The sequence below is a fragment of the Chenopodium album genome, chromosome 12 (assembly GCF_948465745.1).
Source record: "Chenopodium album chromosome 12, dcCheAlbu1.1, whole genome shotgun sequence".
NCBI classification, from domain to species: domain Eukaryota; kingdom Viridiplantae; phylum Streptophyta; class Magnoliopsida; order Caryophyllales; family Amaranthaceae; genus Chenopodium; species Chenopodium album.
In genome coordinates this window covers 38455515-38476641 of record NC_137845.1, presented here as the reverse complement: position 1 = coordinate 38476641, position 21127 = coordinate 38455515, and positions in this window count along the sequence as shown.

The following is a 21127-nucleotide window of genomic DNA, read 5'->3' as shown; positions in this document are numbered from 1 at the left end:
TTCTAACTTACAATTGATTTGGGGGTTTTATATACACATTGATTAAAGTGGTTATAAAGCTTAAAGATTGTATCTTTATGGAGTTTTGATGAGTTTTAATTAAATTATATTGCTGGAATTTCTATTTAAGCACTACTTTTGTGTTTTAATAAAAAGGGGTTGATTACCCATAACTAGAGAAGGTTTTATTTGGTTTTAATATAATTTTTAGATTTATTTGAGGGGTTTAGACCTTAAAAGGTGTGTTGGAATTTTAATATAAGCACTATAATTATGTTTTTAATTTGTGGTTTTAATTACCCACTTAAAGAAAGAGTTTTAAAGGTAATTTTAAAACAAAATTTCAGCTTGTTATAGAGGTTTTAAAGTGTTTAAAAGTTGCTGGAAATTTGTGTAATCAAGGGATTAATTGAGTTTATATACTTGGTATTGTAGGAGACTTTAAGTTGACTAATTTCTAGCATTTTGGCTAGTTGGAAAGACGAATTGAGGTACGTTAGCGTACTTAGTTGGAAAGCCAAACTTCCTTTCTAGGTCTATACCCAGACCGAAGCCCTTCAGATGGATGCTCTTCCCCCCGATGTTGAGACGAGTCTGCCCAGCCGGAGCTTTTGGAGCCGTTTGGGTTGAGGAAACCTTTTGAGATTTGGTGGAGCTGCTGGCTGCCTCATTCGGCTTCCGGAAAGATCGAGGAACATCCTGAAACGCAATGGCACAATGAGTATACAGCCGGCTTAGTGCTGCCTCTAGTTAAAAACTAAGGCAAAGTACTAAGGTTACTAGAGCAAACGATGTATACCTGACCCTTTGCGGAAATTTCAACCCGTTGTTTCTCCGCGTTGTCTTTGCGGATTTGTGCTGCAGACCGTCTGGGGGTTTTCTCTTCTGAGACCATGTTCCTACGCATTTCTGCAAGAAAAATGTCTGTCAAAATACAAAAAACAACAGATATGAAACCTACAAGGAAGCAATATAGACGGCATAATAATTACCGGATGCATAATAAACGTACGTCTATAAAATATTATACTAAGACTGCAGGCGGACAAAAACGCCTCATCTCTCAACCATTCGTGCTTAGGTATCCAATTCTTTGGGACGCTTATGGGTTCCCCGGTTGAGAGGGTGTCAGTTTCAAGTTCAAAAAATCCCGCTTCTATGATTTTCTCATAGTCCTCGTCTAGAATGGCAGGGAATTTTCACTTTTGACCTAGAAGATCCGATTTCCTATTGTACCGCATGTACTTGCGATTCTCTCTCTCATTGGGGAAGACACTAGATAGAAGCGTTCCTTCCAATTATTCCACTTAGATAGTTTGTCTAAGGTCATCTGGTATTTGGGCTAAGTGGTAAGACTGTACCACGTTCGCCGCCCGCCTGAGCTTCGACTGAGGTAATGCATGTGCGCAAAAGACTCCCAGCTGGGATGGAGCCCTTGTCATTCGCAGGCGGTGATATAGCCCAGAATGTTGACCCAAGAATTTGGAGTCAACAGCCATACGCCCAAGCAGTATCCTCGGAGGATGGCTTTTACTGCATCGTGAAGAGGGAAACGGAGGCTGGCTAAGAACGCCGCCTCATAACAGCCGAAATAGCGATCGGTATTTGTTTGTTCGTCTTCCCAAGCGATGGTGCCTAATTCAGGCGGCACCCGGATGTTGAATCCGTCTCCAAGAGGGTACTTGAGTTTAAAATTGTCTAAACCCTTCTCCATTACAGCTCTATCCTTGGCTAACACATGGATCTCAGCCGGGTTGTTCTTCTCTTTCCAATTCTTGTGTTCCTTTTTCTCGCTGTTCTCAGGCGGGGGAAGATCATCATCGTCGCTGCTGTCATCATAACTAGACTCAGAAGCGATGTTGCCTCCGCCTCTCTCTTAAGGATCTACCTCATATGAGCCAGAAGCAGAGGCAGTCTCTTCCCCGTCTGCATATTCTGGCCTCATCTCCTGAACATCATCATTGGAGACGGTCTCTTCCCCGTCTCCATCATTAGAATCACCTAAGATCCCACTACTCGGAGTCTTGTGGATCCCAGAAAGGGAGTAATCTCCCGAATTAACTGGCATATCCTGCCACTCAGCCGGCGTTACTTCATCAGACGGTACCTTCAATGTACCGTCTCTTCTTCGCCGTCTGGTGGCTGTTTGTTTGGTCTGAGCCATTGTGTCCTGCACCGACACATAGATGGTCGGTTTTGGGGATGTACAAGGCTGCTCCATACACCCAAAGCCGTGACGTAGGGCAAATGTTGGTCGTTATCTAATCTTCCATAGAGCCAAACAAATTTAAAACACTTAACAAACCTAAATACGACTATAGAGGTAAGTCAAGGGTCGAACCCAAAGGAACGGTAATGTTCAAGCACTCTCAATTATGCGCCTAAGCTAGGTCGAAGTCAAAGGTAAGAGGTAACACTAACAACTAACAAACTAACAATCAAACAAATAAAACACTAGGAATGGGGATCAACAAGTAAACATGACAATTGCAACAACTTGGGAAGATCATGCCAATTAAAGTTTGTGAAGACTAATGATAAGAGTTATCAATTGGAATCAAAGAGCTATCTCCTAATCGTTAAGCTAGGGTTCACTATGAATAACAGACTAAGAGAATCACAATCCGAACTAATCGATAATTGCAATTCCTAAATCAATTGGTCGTGTCATTAGCAATTACAATGCAATCTAGCATAATTCTCAAGGCCTAATCGAATTACACACATGCAAACCTTCATTAATCACTTTAATCTCAACAATCAATCAACACAGTTCCCAAATTAATCACAATTAATCAATCATACAAGTTTCACCTAATTCCTAGCCAAACAACTACTCAAGAATAATCATCTATCAACAAACAACTAAAGAAATCAAGAATCAACAAAATATCAAGAACAATTACACTATTCAAGAATCAAACATCAAAATTAAACCAAAAAAACATGAAATTAAACAAAGCAATAAAGAGGAGAGAGAGAGTGAGAAATGCTCATTGATTGATTAATAAGATCTTTAATAAAATTATCACCATTGAATCTTTAATTTCTCAAACAACCATTGAAACCCTCACTTTCTCTCTCTAAAACTATTCCTAAACTAGAGAGAGAAACTCCTAATCTAACCTAAGCCTCATTAGAGGAGAGAGAAACTATTCTAAAACTAAAGAATTACATGAATAATCGTCCACCCTTAAAAAAGAAATAGTCAAGGCTTATTTAGGTGGAGCACCCCGTGCGCACGCATCAGGCCATCGTGCGCGCGCACAACAGGGTCTGCGCACACGCATAGAGGGGTGTGCGCACGCACACCCCTGCTGTGGTGCTCGTGGCTTGGCTTCCCTTGCTCGCTCGTTGATCCTTGCGCTCTCGTGCATCCTCATCATTGGTGCTCTCGAGGTGATGCCCGCGAGGAGGGCAGCGTTTTAATCTTCAAATATTTGCACACTTAGGACCTAAAATCAATGAGAAAACATCCGTAAGGGAGCGGCAAACAAGATTCCAAAACTTTACTTGTAAGAAATCAAGTAAAAGCAAGAGAGAAAGCAAAAAGAATAGAAATCAAACTAAAATAGCTAATTAAGAGGAAAAATCATAGAAAACTCATAAAAGGTAAATGGAAAACCAAAATGAGCTATAAAGAAGGAAAATAAGAGAAAACTAGAAAAATCATAAGAAAATAAAGCGAGAAAATATAGAAAAAGGCATCGAAAACTACTCTAATGAGCGCCATAAATGACGCTCATCAAATTCCCCCAAGCTAGACTTTTGCTCGTCCTCAAGCAAAACAAAATCAAACTTAAGGAAAGATGATGACATTATTTAAGCTAAACAAGAAATGAGAAAACTAGAGAATAAGTGAATGTACACTAACTCACTTTCGTAGGAATCACTGTCAATTTTAGCAACCAAAGACAAGCCATTTAAACCCGTAGATCGCTCTAGAAGACGAGTAATGCTCTCGTAAGGGTTTCCTAAGAGATTGACCCATAACTCTCACAAACCAAACGAACAAGGCAAAGCACGAAAAAGAAGCAAAAAGAAAAGGAAAGAAAACAAATGTTCATGAGTGGACTTTTGCAAATGAAAAGCATAAATGAATGTAATTCTTCCTAAACAAGTAAGGGAATGCATGTTTCAAGATATCTAGGGTTGATTGAAACATAGGACATGCTAAGCATAGAGAACTATCAAGACTCAATTCACTTTCATCTCAAAACATTTTTAGCACATTCTCCCAATTAGCTTCAAATCTACTTTTAGCAAGCATCTCTATGGTTCCTCGAAGGAACAAAAAAAGAAATGGATTTGAGGTTTCTCGACGTCTCAACTATTGCATCCCGCTCTATAAGCTTGACCTACATCTCCCTCCACCGACTAGTGACTCAACCACAAAGGTCAAAAGGTCTTGGAAAAGGTTGAAATGTAAGGGCGAAAAGGGTGGAGGTAAGCTAAAATTTGAAATTTGGTGGTATTCCTAAATTGTGAAGCAAAGATTAGTCAAATCTCAACATCAAAACCAAGTAATCACCAAACAAAAACACAACACCCCAAGCTTATTCAAAGCAAAAATCACAAACATATATACAAAAAGCGTAAGAACAATTCCCCCCAAGCTTGAACAAAGCATTGTCCTCAATGCTTAAAATAGGGAGAAAGACACTTACATCAATATATATATATATATTTTATTTTTTTCACTTTTTCAATTTTTGCCAAAGCTTTTGAATTTGCTTTGCTCTTTCTCATTTTTTTTTCATTTTTCACATTATTTCATGTCCTCGCCTCTTTTAACTATGGACGGATTTTTCAACTTTGCATTTGTTTTTATTCACAAAATATGTACAACAAAAACTTGCTTTCATTATAAGAACCAAACAATCCATTTCATACACCAAAACTCCAACAATATAGACCAAATGCTTCACAAAAACCAATGATGGGAACAAGAATGAAATAAAAGGCTCAAAAGCTAAAGATGTGGCTTGAAAAGAAAGTTTATGGCTCAAATGGTGAGCAAGAAAGCAAATGAAAACCCAAAATAAAGAAAAGAAAACTATCCTAGAAAAGTAAAAATTACCACTATGAAAAGATGCATTTGTCCTTCCTAAATGGCTCGGTCGCGATCTCGGGAGATGAAAGTCAAATTCTAGATAAAGCATACAATAGTCAAGGATGCATGCGTCGCTCAAGCAAGATATGTAGAAGGTTAGAAAAGAATGAAACCTCACATGGTTATAGCAAAAACTCACTATTAGTTTCAAATTCACCAAAAGGGAGCAATTGCAAATTTTCAAAAACAATAGAATTTGGCTTCAAGGTCCCAAAAGTTCTAAAGATACTACCTTAGCATATTCTATCCTAGAATCAACCAAAGATACTCTCAAACCGTGCACACCGTTACCATTTAAGAAGAAAAACACTCAACTATACAAGTCCAAAAGTATTATGTCCAAAGCGAGAACAAAACAAAAACTCATTGCAAATTTGCCTTGATAGAAACAAAAATCTTTTTGGAATTTTTCAAAAATAAAGAATATGGAAATGTATATACAAATGTGCATGACATATATGAATCAACATCCCACCAAACATGATAGAATACCCTCCCCCAAGCTTGAATGAGACAACATACTCAAATCATAAATCAAATAATCCACGGGAGGGAAAAAGAAAGAAATCAAACCAACAATACCAACACATGTCCAACAAGTCACCAATCGTTAGAGAAAGAGCAAGGAAAGATATTACCGGATGTTAGGTGGGTATAAATACCCTCAAATGACCCAATTCAACCTTTCAAAGCCAAATTCATCTAGAATTGATTCTTGCTTTCCATATGCTAGCAAAATAGGAGTCAATCTTCCTTGATTCTTGATTCAAACCAATGCACCAAAGTATATCAAGTCATGTACCTAGAAAAAGGCACATGAACATTTCCATGAGAGAAAATCTATTCTAAAAAGAAAAGAAAACGAAAGCAATAAAACACAGGTTACTTCCCGAGAAAGGCTTGCTTAAGGTCCAAGCTTGACCGCTCCAGAAAATAATATTGCAATGAACGCAAGAGCTTGTCAAATGCACTACTACACATTTCTTAAGAAAGAAGGTAGGAAAATGACGGAAAGAGGATGTGCAACAAGCTTAGTGCACACCCATGAGGAGAGAGATGCCAAGAAAAGGAAGAGAAATTAAAAGCAAATTTAACGAAATAAGAAGAAGAAGAAGAAGAAGAAAAAGAAAAAGAAGAATAAGACAAACTCTTCTCAAAATGTTTTTGGGTGGCAAAATCACCCTTTTCCTCAAAAGAAGACGAATGAAGGACATATAAATCATCATAGACAAGGGGGTCCCCAATAGGCTTATTGACAAAAGAAGGGAGGGATGTAGAAGTGTAAGGGATATGGTTAAAATTCTTTGAAAAAGGGATATGAGAAGAGGGAAAAGGGGCAATAGACTCACAAATGAAATCTTCCTCATCACCATGCCTCAAATCACTAATAAGAACATGAAAATCAATCATAGAATCCTCAAAAAAAGAACACTCATGATCTCCATCTCCCTCAAACATCCAACTTCCAAGAGGAACTGCATAATCCCCTCCATCACAACTATGAACAACAACTCCCTCAATATCCTCAAAGCCTAAAGTCTCAAAACCATGCATGAATGGTTGCAAATTCATTTCAAACTCATCTCTCTCCCATGAAGCATTCTTAATGAACTCACTCAAAAGGCTATGAGTTTTCATTTGATACTCAAAGAACATATTGGTAATAACCTCAAATGAATCCAAATACTCATGGATAGAAGAATCAAAATCATGCACTTGAGACTCATCTAGATGGGAAATAAGGTTGAGGTTTTTAAAATCAACACTCTCTTCATTCTCAACTCCTTCACCATCACTCAAATGCTCACCAATGGGATCCTCACACTCTCTTGGTTGCTCAAAATTATCATCATCATCCTCAACACACACATTAGATTGGGGTGTTTCACATACAAGCATCAAGGATGACAATTGGCTTTCTAACTCATCTCTTCTTCTCTTTTCCTCCTCAAGACGCTCCTCATTCTTTCTCGTTATCTCTAATTGACCTCTCATAGATGTAAGAATCATCTCCTTACTAGGCCCAAGATCATTATCAAGCTCAATGTGCCTAATTTGAGACTCAAACATATCAACAAGAGATTCAAAAGGTGTAGAAAGTTGAGGCTCAATAAGAGAAGAAGAATTACAACCAACATTGGAAGAATCAACATTAAGATAATGAGCATATACATCACATTGGGGAGTGGGTGCAAAATCAAAAATATGAGATTCGTTATTAAGGGAACGAAGCACATCACAAGAAGGCATGGTAAATAATGAAGAAAATTGAAACACACCATTAGCATCAACTTGAGTATATACCTCATCATCATGAACAAAAGGGGAAACATAGTTGAAATCATTTGTTCTAGGTTCACTCATGGGATCATATGACAATTCATGGGAATTCATGCTAATAGTAGAAGAATCAACACATTGCACATCAACATTAGAATCATGATTACCCCTATTATAGACATCCCTTGCAAACCAAACATAGAAATTCCAAGCATCATCAATTAACAATGCTCTAAATTCACCATCAGGCATGCATTCAACTTCATTCCTAGTTTTCTCATTCAAACCAAAATAACTAATCTCACAAGCCTCATAAGGATTACAACGATTATAATTCAAAAACCCTATAAGTCTATGGAAATATTCACAAAAAGGCTCATTATCATGTTGAGGAAATGAGAGACATGCCATTTTTTTTACACAAAACAAACAAAAATCAAATAAAAGAACTTGGGAACGGGATCAACAAGTAATCATGACAATTGCAACAACTTGGGAAGATCATGCCAATCAAAGGTTGTGAAGACTATTGATAAGAGCTATCAATTGGAATCAAAGAGCTATCTCCAAATCGTTAAGCTAGGGTTCACTATGAATAACAAACTAAGAGAATCACAATCCGAACCAATTGATAATTGCAATTCCTAAATCAATTGGTCGTGTCATTAGCAATTACAATGCAATCTAGCATAATTCTCAAGCCGTAATAGAATTACACACATGCAAACCTTCATTAATCACTTTAATCTCAACAATCAATTAACACAATTCCCAAATTAATCACAATCAATCAATCATACAAGTTTCACCCAATTCCTAGCCAAACAACTACTCAAGAATAATCATCTATCAACAAACAACTAAAGAAATCAAGAATCAACAAAATATCAAGAACAATTACACTAATCAAGAATCAAACATCAAAAATAAACCAAACAAACATGAAATTAAACAAAGCAATGAAGAGGAGAGAGAGTGAGTGAGAAATGCTCATTGATTGATTAATAAGATCTTCAATACAATTGTCACCATTGAATCTTCAATCTCTCAAACCACCATTGAAATCCCTCACTTTCTCTCTCTAAAACTATTCCTAAACTAGAGAGAGAAACTCCTAATCTAACCTAATCCTCATTAGAGGAGAGAGAAACTATTCTAAAACTAAAGAATTACATGAATAATCATCCACCCTTAAAAAAAGAATAGTCAAGGCTTATTTATAACAAATCGAGCGAAGGGAGGCGGAGCATCCCGTGCGCGCGCATAGCAGGGTCTGCGCGCACGCACAGACGCGCACACCCCTGCTGTGGTGCTCGTGGCTTGGCTTCCTTTGCTCGCTCGTTGATCCTTGAACTCTCGTGCATCCTCATCATTGGTGCTCTCGAGGTGATGCCCGCGAGGAGGTCAGCCTTTTAATCTTCAAATATTTGCACACTCCGGACCTAAAATCAATGAGAAAACATCCGTAAAGGAGCGACAAACAAGATTCCAAAACTTTACTTGCAAGAAATCAAGTAAAAGCAAGAGAGAAAGCAAAAAGAATAGAAATCAAACTAAAATAGCTAATTAAGAGGAAAAATAATAGAAAACTCATAAAAGATAAATGGAAAACAAAAATGAGCTATAAAGATGGAAAATAAGAGAAAACTAGAAAAATCATAAGAAAATAAAGCGAGAAAATATAGAAAAAGGCATCGAAAACTACTCTAATGAGCGCCATAAATGACGCTCATCAAGCCGGCACCCCCATTCCTAGACTCAACCGTATCAGGAGACCGGCTGACTACTGATGTAGGCTGTGCCGTGTGTGTTGGTGATGAATTCATTTATTTGAATGTAAATGTACAAATGGAAAAAGCAAGAATGAGCTGAAGGGGGTAGAGACGGTACCTTAAAATCTGACTCTGAAGGGGGTTAGGCGTTGACCGGCTACAACAAGTAGGTTATGAGTGATTATGCTTGTAGATAACACAAGCGGATGTAACCGGCTGGGGAGGCGGGCGAAAAAGGGGACCGTTTGTGTATAACACATATAGGTCTCAGACTCTCTCTCTCTAAAAAGCTTTACTTTCTCTCTCTAGACTTTTTTTGGAAACGTCCAAAATGAGAGAGGTAAAACTTGTAATTATTGAGTGGTAATTTAAGGGGCATCCTCGTAATTTCCCCAGAATTTGAAAAGTCAAATTTCACAGTTAAAATCATTAAACCAGTGGTAGAGTGACATGTGTCACAGATGCCACGTGGCGTGCCACGTCACATCTGTGAGGGGCAAATGTTTTGGGTTACCCATTCCACGTAGACCAGCCAGAAGACGACACTTGTCAACCCAAGATAGGGCAAGGAATCAAGGAGTTTTGATTACTCTCACTGAAGTTTGAGAAATTACGAGTTTAAGCGAGAAATTTCGATTACTCCCGTTGAAGTTTGAGAAATAATGAGCCAGGGCAAGGAATTTCGATTACTCCCGCTGAAGTTTGAGAAATTATGGGCTTGGGCAAGGAATTTCGATTACCTCGCTGAAGTTTGAGAAATTATGAGCTCGAGCAAGGAATTTCGATCACTCCTCGCTACATGCTGAAAATTTACGAGCTGAACTTAGGCGAGGAATTTTGATCACTCCCTGCTGAATGCTGAAAAATTACGAGCTGAGCTTAGGCGAGGAATTTTGATCACTCCCCGCTGCATGTTGATAAATTATGATTTGTACTTGGGCGAGGAATTTTGATTACTCCCCGCTGAATGCTGAAAATTTACGAGCCGAGCTTGAGTGAGAAATTTTTATCACTCCCTGCTGAATGCTGAAAAATTACGAGCTGAGCTTAGGCAAAGAATTTTGATCAGTCCCCGCAGAATGCTGGAAAATTACAAGCTGAGCTTAGGCGAGGAATTTTGATCATTCCTCGCTGAATGCTGAAAAATTACGAGCTGAGCTTTGGCGAGGTATTTTGATCACTCCCCGCTGAATGCTGAAAAATTATGAGCGGAGCTTGAGGGAGAAATTTTTATCACTCCCCGCTGCATGTTGAAAAATTACGAGCTGAGCTTAGGCGAGGAATTTTGATCACTCCCTGCTGAATGCTGAAAAATTACGAGCTGAGCTTGAGCGAGAAATTTTTATCACTCCCCGCTGCATGCTGAAAAATTACGAGCTGAGCTTAGGCGAGGAATTTTGATCACTCCCCGCGAAATGCTGAAAAATTCGCTTTTGTTGCTCTCCTTGTTCTAGCTCAGCATGTTTTAACTTTGAAGACTATAAGTGTGCTTATTTTGCCACTTGCTCACACTTTTGGTGGTTTGTCATTCTCTAACCATTCACTTTGCTGAGTGAGGGCTTATTCTTTTTCTGCATGCACTTCGTACTAAGTGAGTGTTTATCGTTTTACCACTCAACGTGCTGAGTGAGGGCTTATCTTTATGCCACTCACTTTGAATGGTGAGGGCTTGTTTTATGCCGCTCACTTAGAATGGTGAGGGTTTATTTTATGCCGCCCACTTAGGATGGTGATGGCTTATTTTTATGCCTTTCACTTTGAATGGTGAGGGCTTACATGCTGAGGAATCAAGTGGAGCAGAACCAAGAGTGCCTTGGTGCCATTCAACTCTATCCTTTTTGCTTGCAAGAGTGTCAAAGAGAAGTACCTAAGAGATCCTTGATACCCCTCACTGATTCTCTGCGATGCGTGACCAAACAGCTATCCTCCTGCTCATACTTAGTTTAGGGAGCGAACTTTGAACTAGAGCTGACAAAACTAACAAGACATGACCCAGTCACGAAAAATCGGGTTAATTTAAAACACGGGTATGAATTGACACAACACGACACGACACTATTGTCAGCTCTAGAATATTCTTATCGTCCCCTTTACGGAAGCATGAACAGTGAGGAATTGTTTCTGCTTGTTTTAGATTTTAATCATTCAGCTGGACATGGTTAAGACCAGGTCTTGGCTGCTTTCAGTGTGACCTAGTTAAGTCCAGGTCTTTGTTGAATCTTGACATGCTCAGGTTGGACCTGTTTAAGACCAGGTCTTGGCTGAATCTTGACATGCTCAGGTTGGACCTGGTTAAGACCAAGTCTTGGATGCTTTCTTTAATTCTAGCCTCATTTTGAGCTGGAGATTCTTTGGCTCCCCACTTTGATGAGCAAGACTTGGTATCAATTTTCTTACTTCAGTGCGTGGGGCTCTATATTGGCTGCTGCTTGACTTGATGCCCTTTTCGGCACTGTGTCACTCAATTAATCCTTTATATCTGTTTAACACAAATATTTGGCATAAAAGAGAATTAGTGTGAATAAATAACAGAGAAGTCAATAAGCTCCTCTTTAAAGGAACTTTTAAGGGAAGTAGCATTGTTTTGGAGCAGAATCAACTGTTGTAAGAGCCGAGTTTATCAGTGATATGACTCGGAAGGAGTCATCCCACAAAATTAACCCTGAGACAGAGTGTTGTAGAGTCGTTCCCCTATAACTAGCCCCCCAAGTCTTAGAGGTGCAGTGGCGGTTCTAAGACTTAAAGGAGACCGTTGATTCTTTTGCAGCGTGGAGATGCATTGGCCATTCCACCCAAACTACTGATATTTCTGTTGACCCATCTGATCCTTTCAATTTTCTGCCAAGGCACCTGATTAATCTGCTGAACATTCTGATTTTTCTACTGAAAAATCTTACTGCTCTGCTGATTTTTTTTTTTTTTTTCAAAGGAAGATCTTACTATCTCGCTGAAGAGATTCTGATTTCTGTTGGAAAATTCTCTTTCCTTGCTGAAAAATCTGACTGATTTGCTGAAAAACATGACTTCTCTTTCTGAGAAACCTTACTGTTTTCGAATTTTTTTTTCTGAGAAGTTTACTACCCTGCTGAAATTCTTACTTTTCCGTTGGAAAAGCTGGTTGCTTCTTGCTGAGATTTTGATTTTTCTTTTGGAAAATCTTACTGTCTTTCTTTTGCTGACAAATCTTGCTGCACTGCAAAAAATTCTGAATTTTCTTTCGAAAGAAGCTTGCCACCACGCTGAAAATTCGGAAGAAATCTGCTTGCCGTGCTAAAAAATTCTAATTTTCGGATTGAAACTTCTGTCTACTCCACGAGAACTCTGATTTTATTGCTGAAAAAATCTTATTGCTTCGAGGAGATTTTGAATTTTCTGCTGAACACTCTGACTATTCCCCCTCTTTGTTGGGCTCTGATTACTTTCCCCTTGATTTAAGTGTGTATTATTCATTTCATCAGAGCTTGATAATCGCAGACTTGTCATTGTTGATGATTTCTTTGAGCGTTCTCAAGGTGCCTAAGATGCTTCCTGTTCTTGTATCTTCTTTTCGAAGTCTTGTATGCTTCGTTGAGGATTTGCTGATCAATTGAGATTTTGATGTTTTTTTTTTTTCGTTTGTTCCTTTCTCTGAACTATATGCCGCTCATAAATTTGCTAATTTAGTCTAAGCTTGTTCAGGTTGCGTTCCAGTTCGCATTGCTATTGAAGGTCAGTCCGGTTGTACTTTCTTCAAAAAATATCTTAGCAGAGACTCCAGCTAGACTAGTATTCCCTAGAGCACTTGCATTCTGATCCTCTTGTGAACAATGCTTAGACATGGAATAAGTTGATCTCCCTTAAAACGGGCGATACTTGTTGTGCAGGTGCACTTAGCTTCAGGCTTATTGTCACCTATTCACTTTTCTGAACACTATCAATTCCTTTGTGCTTTTATCCCCTCCACCGACAATTACTTAAAATTTTGTATAAACCAGGTGGCAGCTTACTGCTGCAAAGCTGGACTTTGTGCACTGAGACGTTATGCTGGCTGGCAGGAAAACTCTTAGAGCAGACTACTTCTGTCGATCAGAGCAGAGCAGGAGCTTTATTTCCTTTGTACTTACGATCATGACATCCTAGGGGGTCAAGTATCGCTTTGACATTTTATTAGACACAAATACACTCTTTCTTTAGCAGAGATAGCTATTGAAAGAGGTAACAAGATCTTAAACTTAGAGCTTATCAGAATTTGAGGGCCCCGTAATTTGTGGGATTGTTATCATCATTAGTCCTGGCAGTGGAAATTTTCTCTAATCTGATAGGATGCAGTAAGTATCACATCTGGCAAGCAACTTTACTAAGGAATTGTGGCTGCAAGCAACAGGATCTGCAAGCCTTATTAGTCACATTTTGCTACCGCGGCTGCTTCTGTATGCTGCTCTTCAAAATCACTTTCAATTAATCTTGCCATGTTGTAGATGAATAATTTCCGAATCTTACAGCAGCTCTTTTCTTTCTTGAATAATTTGCAAGATTCTTTATCAACCTTCTTTGCCAGAACTCGCAACAACTAAGTGGGAGCTTGATTATGCTCAGATAAAAAGGCAACTGATATGTCCATTCTCCCTCAAAAATGCTGGTTATCCACCAGCTGTAGTGTGCTCATTGGGAGCTTTCCTCCTTGCTGACACATGCTGCTGCAGTATTTGTAATCTTGTCTCTCACTAGGCTGCTGCAGGGACTGTTGTTAGACACCTTGCGCTGGACCTAGGAGCTTCTCTAGCTGACAGAGTGACGATAAATTTTTTTTTGTACTGTTCACTCTGCCAGCTTCATAATCAAATATTTATTTTTATTTTTCATTCTTGTCTAAGATGGACAAGACTTCATTCTTAAGCCGACACTTCAGCTAGACTAGTTCTCCAGTTGCTAAGGAATGTCATGAACCTACACTCCAGCTAGACTGTTGTTCCATGCGTGGAGCTTTTTCACGAGTTCTGACTGAGCTTTCAGATTTTTGCCAGCGGGTGCCATGAATCGTTGTCGGTCAAGGCCGGGACATATAGTAGGCGCTACTCTAAACCCAGTAATTGCACTACAAATATCCTGGCTGCCGAGCTTTTGAATTTGCAAGAGTCATTCATCAATTCTATTATTACCTGAGCTTGCTGCTATGGTTCTTCTTTGCTGATCTAAGATCTGATTACGACGGCCAAAATTAGTTGTTGATGTTGAATGCTTGATGAGCCACTTCAGTCGCCCCATTATGCTTCTGATATGTATTTGACCTTGCGTATAGCCTCAGATCAGAATCGCTTAGTCAACTCTCCTTATTATGCTGACGATGATTGACTTTTGAATCGGTCATCAACTCTTTGCTTCCTTGGCTGCTAGACATCCTTCAATATGAGGCGGTTTTTTTTTTTTTAATTTTTATTTTTATTTATTTTATTTTTTTATATCAGCCTTCTTTGTCAGATTGCAGCAATTTGAAGCGGACTTGATGATGCTCTAGAAATAAGGAGTAATTCTGTCCACTCTCCCTCAAAAATGCTATGAATTACTTATTTTAAGAGAGAGTGCAGCCAGACAAAGACGCCAAAAGATTGCCTGTGATTTTTAGCTAAATTGAACTTTTTACCCTCGAAGTTGTTGCGTGCCTGACCATCAACCATATGGCAGCTTGCATCTTGCGGGTTGAAAACTTCCAACTGCTCGTATGCAGCTGCTACTGTGTTCCACTTTTATTTTTCTTAGAGCTCTTTCATATGCACATGTCCGTAGCCTGCTGCTGCAGTACTAAATTAAGGCAGCAACACAATGTGAGCTACTTAAGAGCAGTGGTTTCAGTCTTTTTTGACCAAATTCCAATGCAGATATTAAAAGTAGGCATTGTCTTGTTTAAATGGTTATTATCTTCTCTGAATGGAGTTGCCACTTACAAGCATGATAACCGTACAGAGCTTGAGAGTCCTGAACAGAGCAGCTGGGGTGCTATATTGAGAGGTACGGCGACTAATCAGATCGAACCTTACACCGCACGCAACACGAATTCTAACATCATGTATGCTTCCGCTGTCTTACAGCTGCTGGCTGTTCTCCAGGTCACACCGTAGCTGCAGTCACTTGGTACGCACCAGACCGTGCAAGTCATTCACCTTTGCTCCGAACGATATGCCAGAGTCTTCAGCTCGCATATTTGACAAATCAGGTAGTCAAGGTAACTAGGCATTGCTACGTGATTCACCATGGTAGTCCCAACCAATTGTTAAACCTATACCTGTGAAATCAGGGTCCTAAAGGCAAAACAAATTGGTTTGGGTCGGTCTCGCAAGCGAAGTTTACTGCCCGAGCTCCTCATCAATACCCAAGGGGTTGAAAATCTCTATCCAGGTTGCCCTTCAGAGATTAATTTCAGAAGCATATGGTCTGACTAGAGCATCCATTCTTTGCATTTCCGACATCCGTCGCATTCCATGAGGCTGAGTGCCTCCTGGGCGTTTTTATTGAACGTCCACTATGCATAAGGGTCAGTTTCAGTTTGATCCAGCTATGGCAATATGCTTTTAATATTCTGTCATGGCCTGATTAATATCTAAGGCTGCTCAGAAGACTCATAAGTAGTACTAATTTCTAACCCCCAGCTCTGAAATGTCTCTTGGACATTTTATCAAACACCTAGCAAGCGTATTCAACTTGTCGAATTTCACTAACATCTTAATTGAGTGATTATCCACATAAGTAGTCGTCTGAATTTACCCAATAATAACCATGTCCTTACTACAGATTGTCTTCTCAAATCCAATCAAATAAAGAGTCAACACATGCTTATTTTTATAAAGGATGAGACTCGCATTTGGCAACCCCAAAATATGCAGATTATAAGAATGCAAACTGTCAAATTACTAGCTCAATACCAACATTAATTATCCTATGATGCGGCTTCAAGACAACTTAAAGGATGACCCACTTTCAATATAATTCTTAATCATGCGTCTTCTATAACACATATTTACTCAATTTGATTATCATGGTTTATGACATTCTCCAGAATTTCACATAGAATGCAGCAAATGTAGCGCTTAACTATGCCTTTTGTGTGAAAAATATTATAATGAGAGTGGAAAACTTTGCCTGATTTCATGTTTTGGAGATGATCGGGAATTGTGGGACCGCTGCATCCTATAACTGATCGATGTTGAAGTAGAGAAGATGGGGGCCTTGCGATCTTAGTTCTTCAATCTTTTTAGATCTACTATTTTTGGCTTTGTACTAGTACTTTTGTGCTAGATCCGGGTGAATACGGTGTTGAAATTTGTGATCTACTTTCGACCACCACCTCGAATGGCGGCGGATTAAGCTTATCCTTCGCTCTCTTACTTGCTTGTCCCTAAAACTCAGCCGGCTAGTGCTTCAAGGTCAGGTTGGTTCGCCCCTCCTTCTAGCGCCAATTGTTTCGTGTGTACTCCGATGGGAATATCCGAACCACTAACTGCACTGCTGGAGTCTCGGGCTGCCTGCTGGGGTCTCGGGCTGCTTGCTGGGACCTCGAGCTGAACCTCGGCAAACTCCGTCATCACCACTGGAGGACCTACAAGAGAGAGAACGTAAACAGCCCTCGGAGATGGTTTCGAGGAACCCCCCCCCTCCGATGACTAAGTAAGTGTTTACCTTTTGGGAGAGTATAAAGCTTAATATGCTTAGAGAGAGAGAAAGAGAGAGATTGATCAACCCCCCTTTATGTGGCATATGTGGGGGTATTTATAGTGTATGATAACCCTAATTTAAGTGGTCAACCTGTGGCCGAATTACTCTGTCGGGCTGGCAGCCGGGAGCCTGTTACCAACTTACTCTAGTCGAGCCAGCAGCCAGGAGCTAGGAGCCGACTTACCCTGGTCGAGCTGTGAGCCGGGAGCCTGGAGCCGACTTACCATGTTCGAGCAGGCAGCCAAGAGCAGAGAGCCGGGAGCCTGGAGCCGACTCACCCTGGTCGAGCTGGGAGCCTGGAGCCGACTTACCCCGGTCGAGCTGGCAGTCGAGAGCCTAGAGCCGACTCAACGGGCTCAAAATGGTACTCGAGGTGCACCATCCCTAGAGGGGCTGAGAGCGGGAGATAGTTAAGCAGGAACTACCCTATACAACTAGCCCCGTAGAGATGGTATGAGGTGACTCATGCCAACTCTCTTGGTCGTCCCTCACCCCTTGAGTGAGGTCGGAAGCGAAAGAATAGCTCAGCAGGAGCTATCCCGTATAAGTATAATATCAAGCTCAACCCAAAGAAATGCGTTTTCGGGGTGAACTATGGGAAGTTCCTAGGTTTCCTGGTTAATGAGAGGGGAATCGATGCCAACCCAGAGAAAGTGGAGGCAGTCCTAAGCCTCCTAGAGCCAAAGTGCACTAAAGATATCATGCGGCTGACAGAAAGAATGGTGGTGCTGACTCGATTCATCAGCAAGTCACCTGACAAAGCCCTACCCTTCTACCAGTTGCGGAAAGGAAATAGAGAATTTAAGTGGGGTGCAGCAGAAAAAGAAGCCTTTGAGGGGATCAAGGAGCATCTGACCAAGCTCCCAACCATGATCAACCCGAAATTGAGCGAAAAGCTACAGTTATACATCTCCGCCTCAATACAAACAAGTGCGTCAGTCCTCCTGGTTAAAAGGCAGAAACAGCAGAAACCAGTATATTTTGTAAACCACGTGTTGACAAAGGCTGAGCAGAGATACCCATTGGTAGAAAAGTTGGCCTTCGCAGTGGTGACAACAGCAAGAAAGTTGAAACCCTATTTCGACGCGCACACAATTCACATCCTTACAAATCATCTGCTGGAGAAGGCCTTGCAAAAAATGGACGCCTCAGCCAAGCTCCTAAAGTGGGCGATAGAGCTCTCTGAGTATGCGTTCGAGGTCAAGCCTAAGGCAGCTATCAAAGCTCAAGCCCTAGCACATTTCATAGTGGAAGCCTCTTACGAAGAAAAAGAGGATGAAGTTGGAGTTTGGAAGGTGGCAGTGGATAAATCTTCAGCCCAAACATGAAGTGGAGCAGGAATAATAATAACATCGCCAGAAGGCAATATATTTGAGTATGCCATTAAGTTCAAGTTCAAAGCATCGAACAACGAGGCAGAGTATGAAGCAACTCTAGTAGGCCTGTGAATGAGTATTGCAACAGGAGCCAGAAAAGTGCACCTGCAGACTGACTCCCAGCTGGTAGCCAGCCAATTGAAGGGGGAGTACGAGGCTAGAGAGCCTACAATGCTAAAGTACGCGACTAAGGTGAAAGAGCTGGTGGCTCAGCTAATGCATTTTCAGATAGAACTGGTCCCTAGAGTAGAAAATTCCCAATCTGATGCATTATCAAAGCTAGCCAGTTCCACCCTACAAAGCCTCACAAGGACAGTCATGGTGGAAGTCCTAGAAGAGAGCAGCATCGCAGTAAGCAAGCAGGTGAATTGCACTAGGCAGCAGCGAGCATGGTTCGCAGACATACTGACTTATAAGGTACATGGCTCACTGCCGGATGACGAGGCACAAGCCAAGAAAGTAAAAAAGGACGCCAACTGATATGTGGTGATGAACGGGGATCTTAACAAAAAGGGCTTCTCAAAACCACTATTGAGGTGTATTCCAGAATGGGAGCAAGAAAAAATCATGGAAGAAGCACACTCAAGAATCTGTGTCAACCACATTGGCGGAAAAGCCCTGGGGGTTGAAGTTCTTAGAAGGGGAGCATACTGGCAAACTCTGACGCAAAATGCCTTAGCATACGTCAAAAAGTGTGAAAAGTGCCAAAAGTATGCTCCAGTCATAAACCAGCCAGCAAACGATCTGACCCCAATTCTCAGCCGAATCCCGTTCGCTCAGTGGGGAATGGACATATTAGGACCCTTCACTACTGGGTCAACGGGCAGAAAGCATCTCATAGTGGCAGTAGACTATTTCACCAAGTGGATTGAAGTTGAGCCCACCAAGTACATAAAAGCAGTCCAAGTGAGAACGTTCATATGGAAGAACATCATAAAAAGATTCGGGGTGCCACAGTGCATAGTCTTTGATCATGGCAACCAGTTTGACTGCGACACCATCAAGGATTACTTGGAAGAGATGGGCACCAAATATGCAGCAGCAAACAAGTAGAAGCAGCAAACAAGCTGATCCTAATAGTCTTGCAAAGGAAGTTAGAAGAACATAAAGGCCTCTAGGCTGACCTGGTCCCAGAGGTATTATGGGAAAACAGAACAACAGAGAAGGAGTCTTCTGGAAAAAGTCCTTTCACCCTGGCTTATGGGGCAGACGCAGTAGTTTTAGTAGAGGTGAAAATCCCAAGCCTGAGAATCTAACACTATGAGCAGCAAGGAAATGAGAAGCACCTGCTGGAGGAGCTGGATTTCCTGCCAAAGATGCGGCTAAAAGCAGCCCTTAAGCAAGCAGCCCAAAAAAGCAGAATTTCAAAGGCTTTCAACAAGAGAGTTAAGCACCGAGAACTTCTGCCTGGAGACCTGGTTCTCAGAAGGACAACAGCAATAGGGAGAGAAAACCAACATGGAAAGCTGTCAGCCAACTGGGAAGGCCCTTTCATCATCCATGAGCAAGTAGGGCCAGGCGCCTTCGTCCTCGCAGATCAAGAACGTCAGGTCTTAAGGAATAGTTTCAACGCAGATGTGCTAAAGAAATATTTTGTTTAAAAGGCAAATGGCTAAGTAGAAATCAAAAAGCTTTGTTTAAGTTATGCAAAAACTTTGTTTAAGATTATATTATGATAATCAAGGTGACGTAGGGAAAATATAGGTCGTTATCTAATCTTTCCTAGAGCCAAACAAATTTATAAATACTTAACAAACCTAAATACGAGTATAGAGGCAAGTCAAGGGTCGAACCCAAAGGAACGGTAATGTTTAAATGCTTTCAATTTGGACGCCTAAGCTAGGTCGAAACCAAAGGTAAGAGGTAACACTAACAACTAGCAAAAAAAAGAACCAAACAAATAAAACACTAGGGAATGGGGATCAACAAGTAATCATGACAATTGTAGCAACTCGGGAACAACATGCAAATCAAAGGTTGCGAAGACAAATGGTAAGAGTAATCAAAAGAGCTCAACAAGCTATCTCCTAGAGGTCTAGCTAGCGCCAACTACGAGAGACTCTAACTAGGAATGTCATTAACCGAACTCAATCGACAATTGTGAGCTACAAATCAATGGTCCGTATCAATGTAGACTCACAATGCAATCTAGCATAATTCTCAAGGCCTAATCGAATTACACACATGCACAATTTCCATTAATCACTTTAATCTCAACAATTAATCAACAAACTTCCCAAATTAAGCACAATCAATCAATCATACAAGTTTCACCTAATCCCTATCCAAACAACTACTCTAACATCATCATCTAATCAATTAACAACTAAGGAAATCAAGAATCAACAATATATGAAGAACAACTACACTAATCAAGCATCAAACATCAAAATCAATCCAAACAAACTTGAATATTAAACAAAGCAATAAAATGAGATAGAGTTAGAAATGCTCATTGATAATAGAGAAGATATTCAACACAATTGTCACCATTGAATCTTCAATCTCTCAATCACCATTAAAATTCCTCACTTTCTCTCTCTAAATCTACTCCTAAACTAACCCTAAAACTAGAGAGAGTAGCTCTCAACTAAGCTAAAATTATGATCAAAGATTATCTCTAATTTTCTCTCCTTCACTCTAAAAATCGGGTTACAAGGTATAAATAGGAGGCATGAAACAAAGCCAAGCAAAAATAGGGACCCGGAGAGGCGCGACCGCGCTCTTCTAGGTTTCTTCGGTTCTTCTCGAGGCTTCGTGCGTTCACCAAGGGACTTCGAGCGAGCACCAAGGATGGCAGATCCAAAGGAGCTTGACGGTGGCTTCAACACCAGTCCTTCATGAGAGCGCGGCTTGAGAGCGCAAGAGCTAGAAATTGGAGAATCCGCTTCCTTGCATCT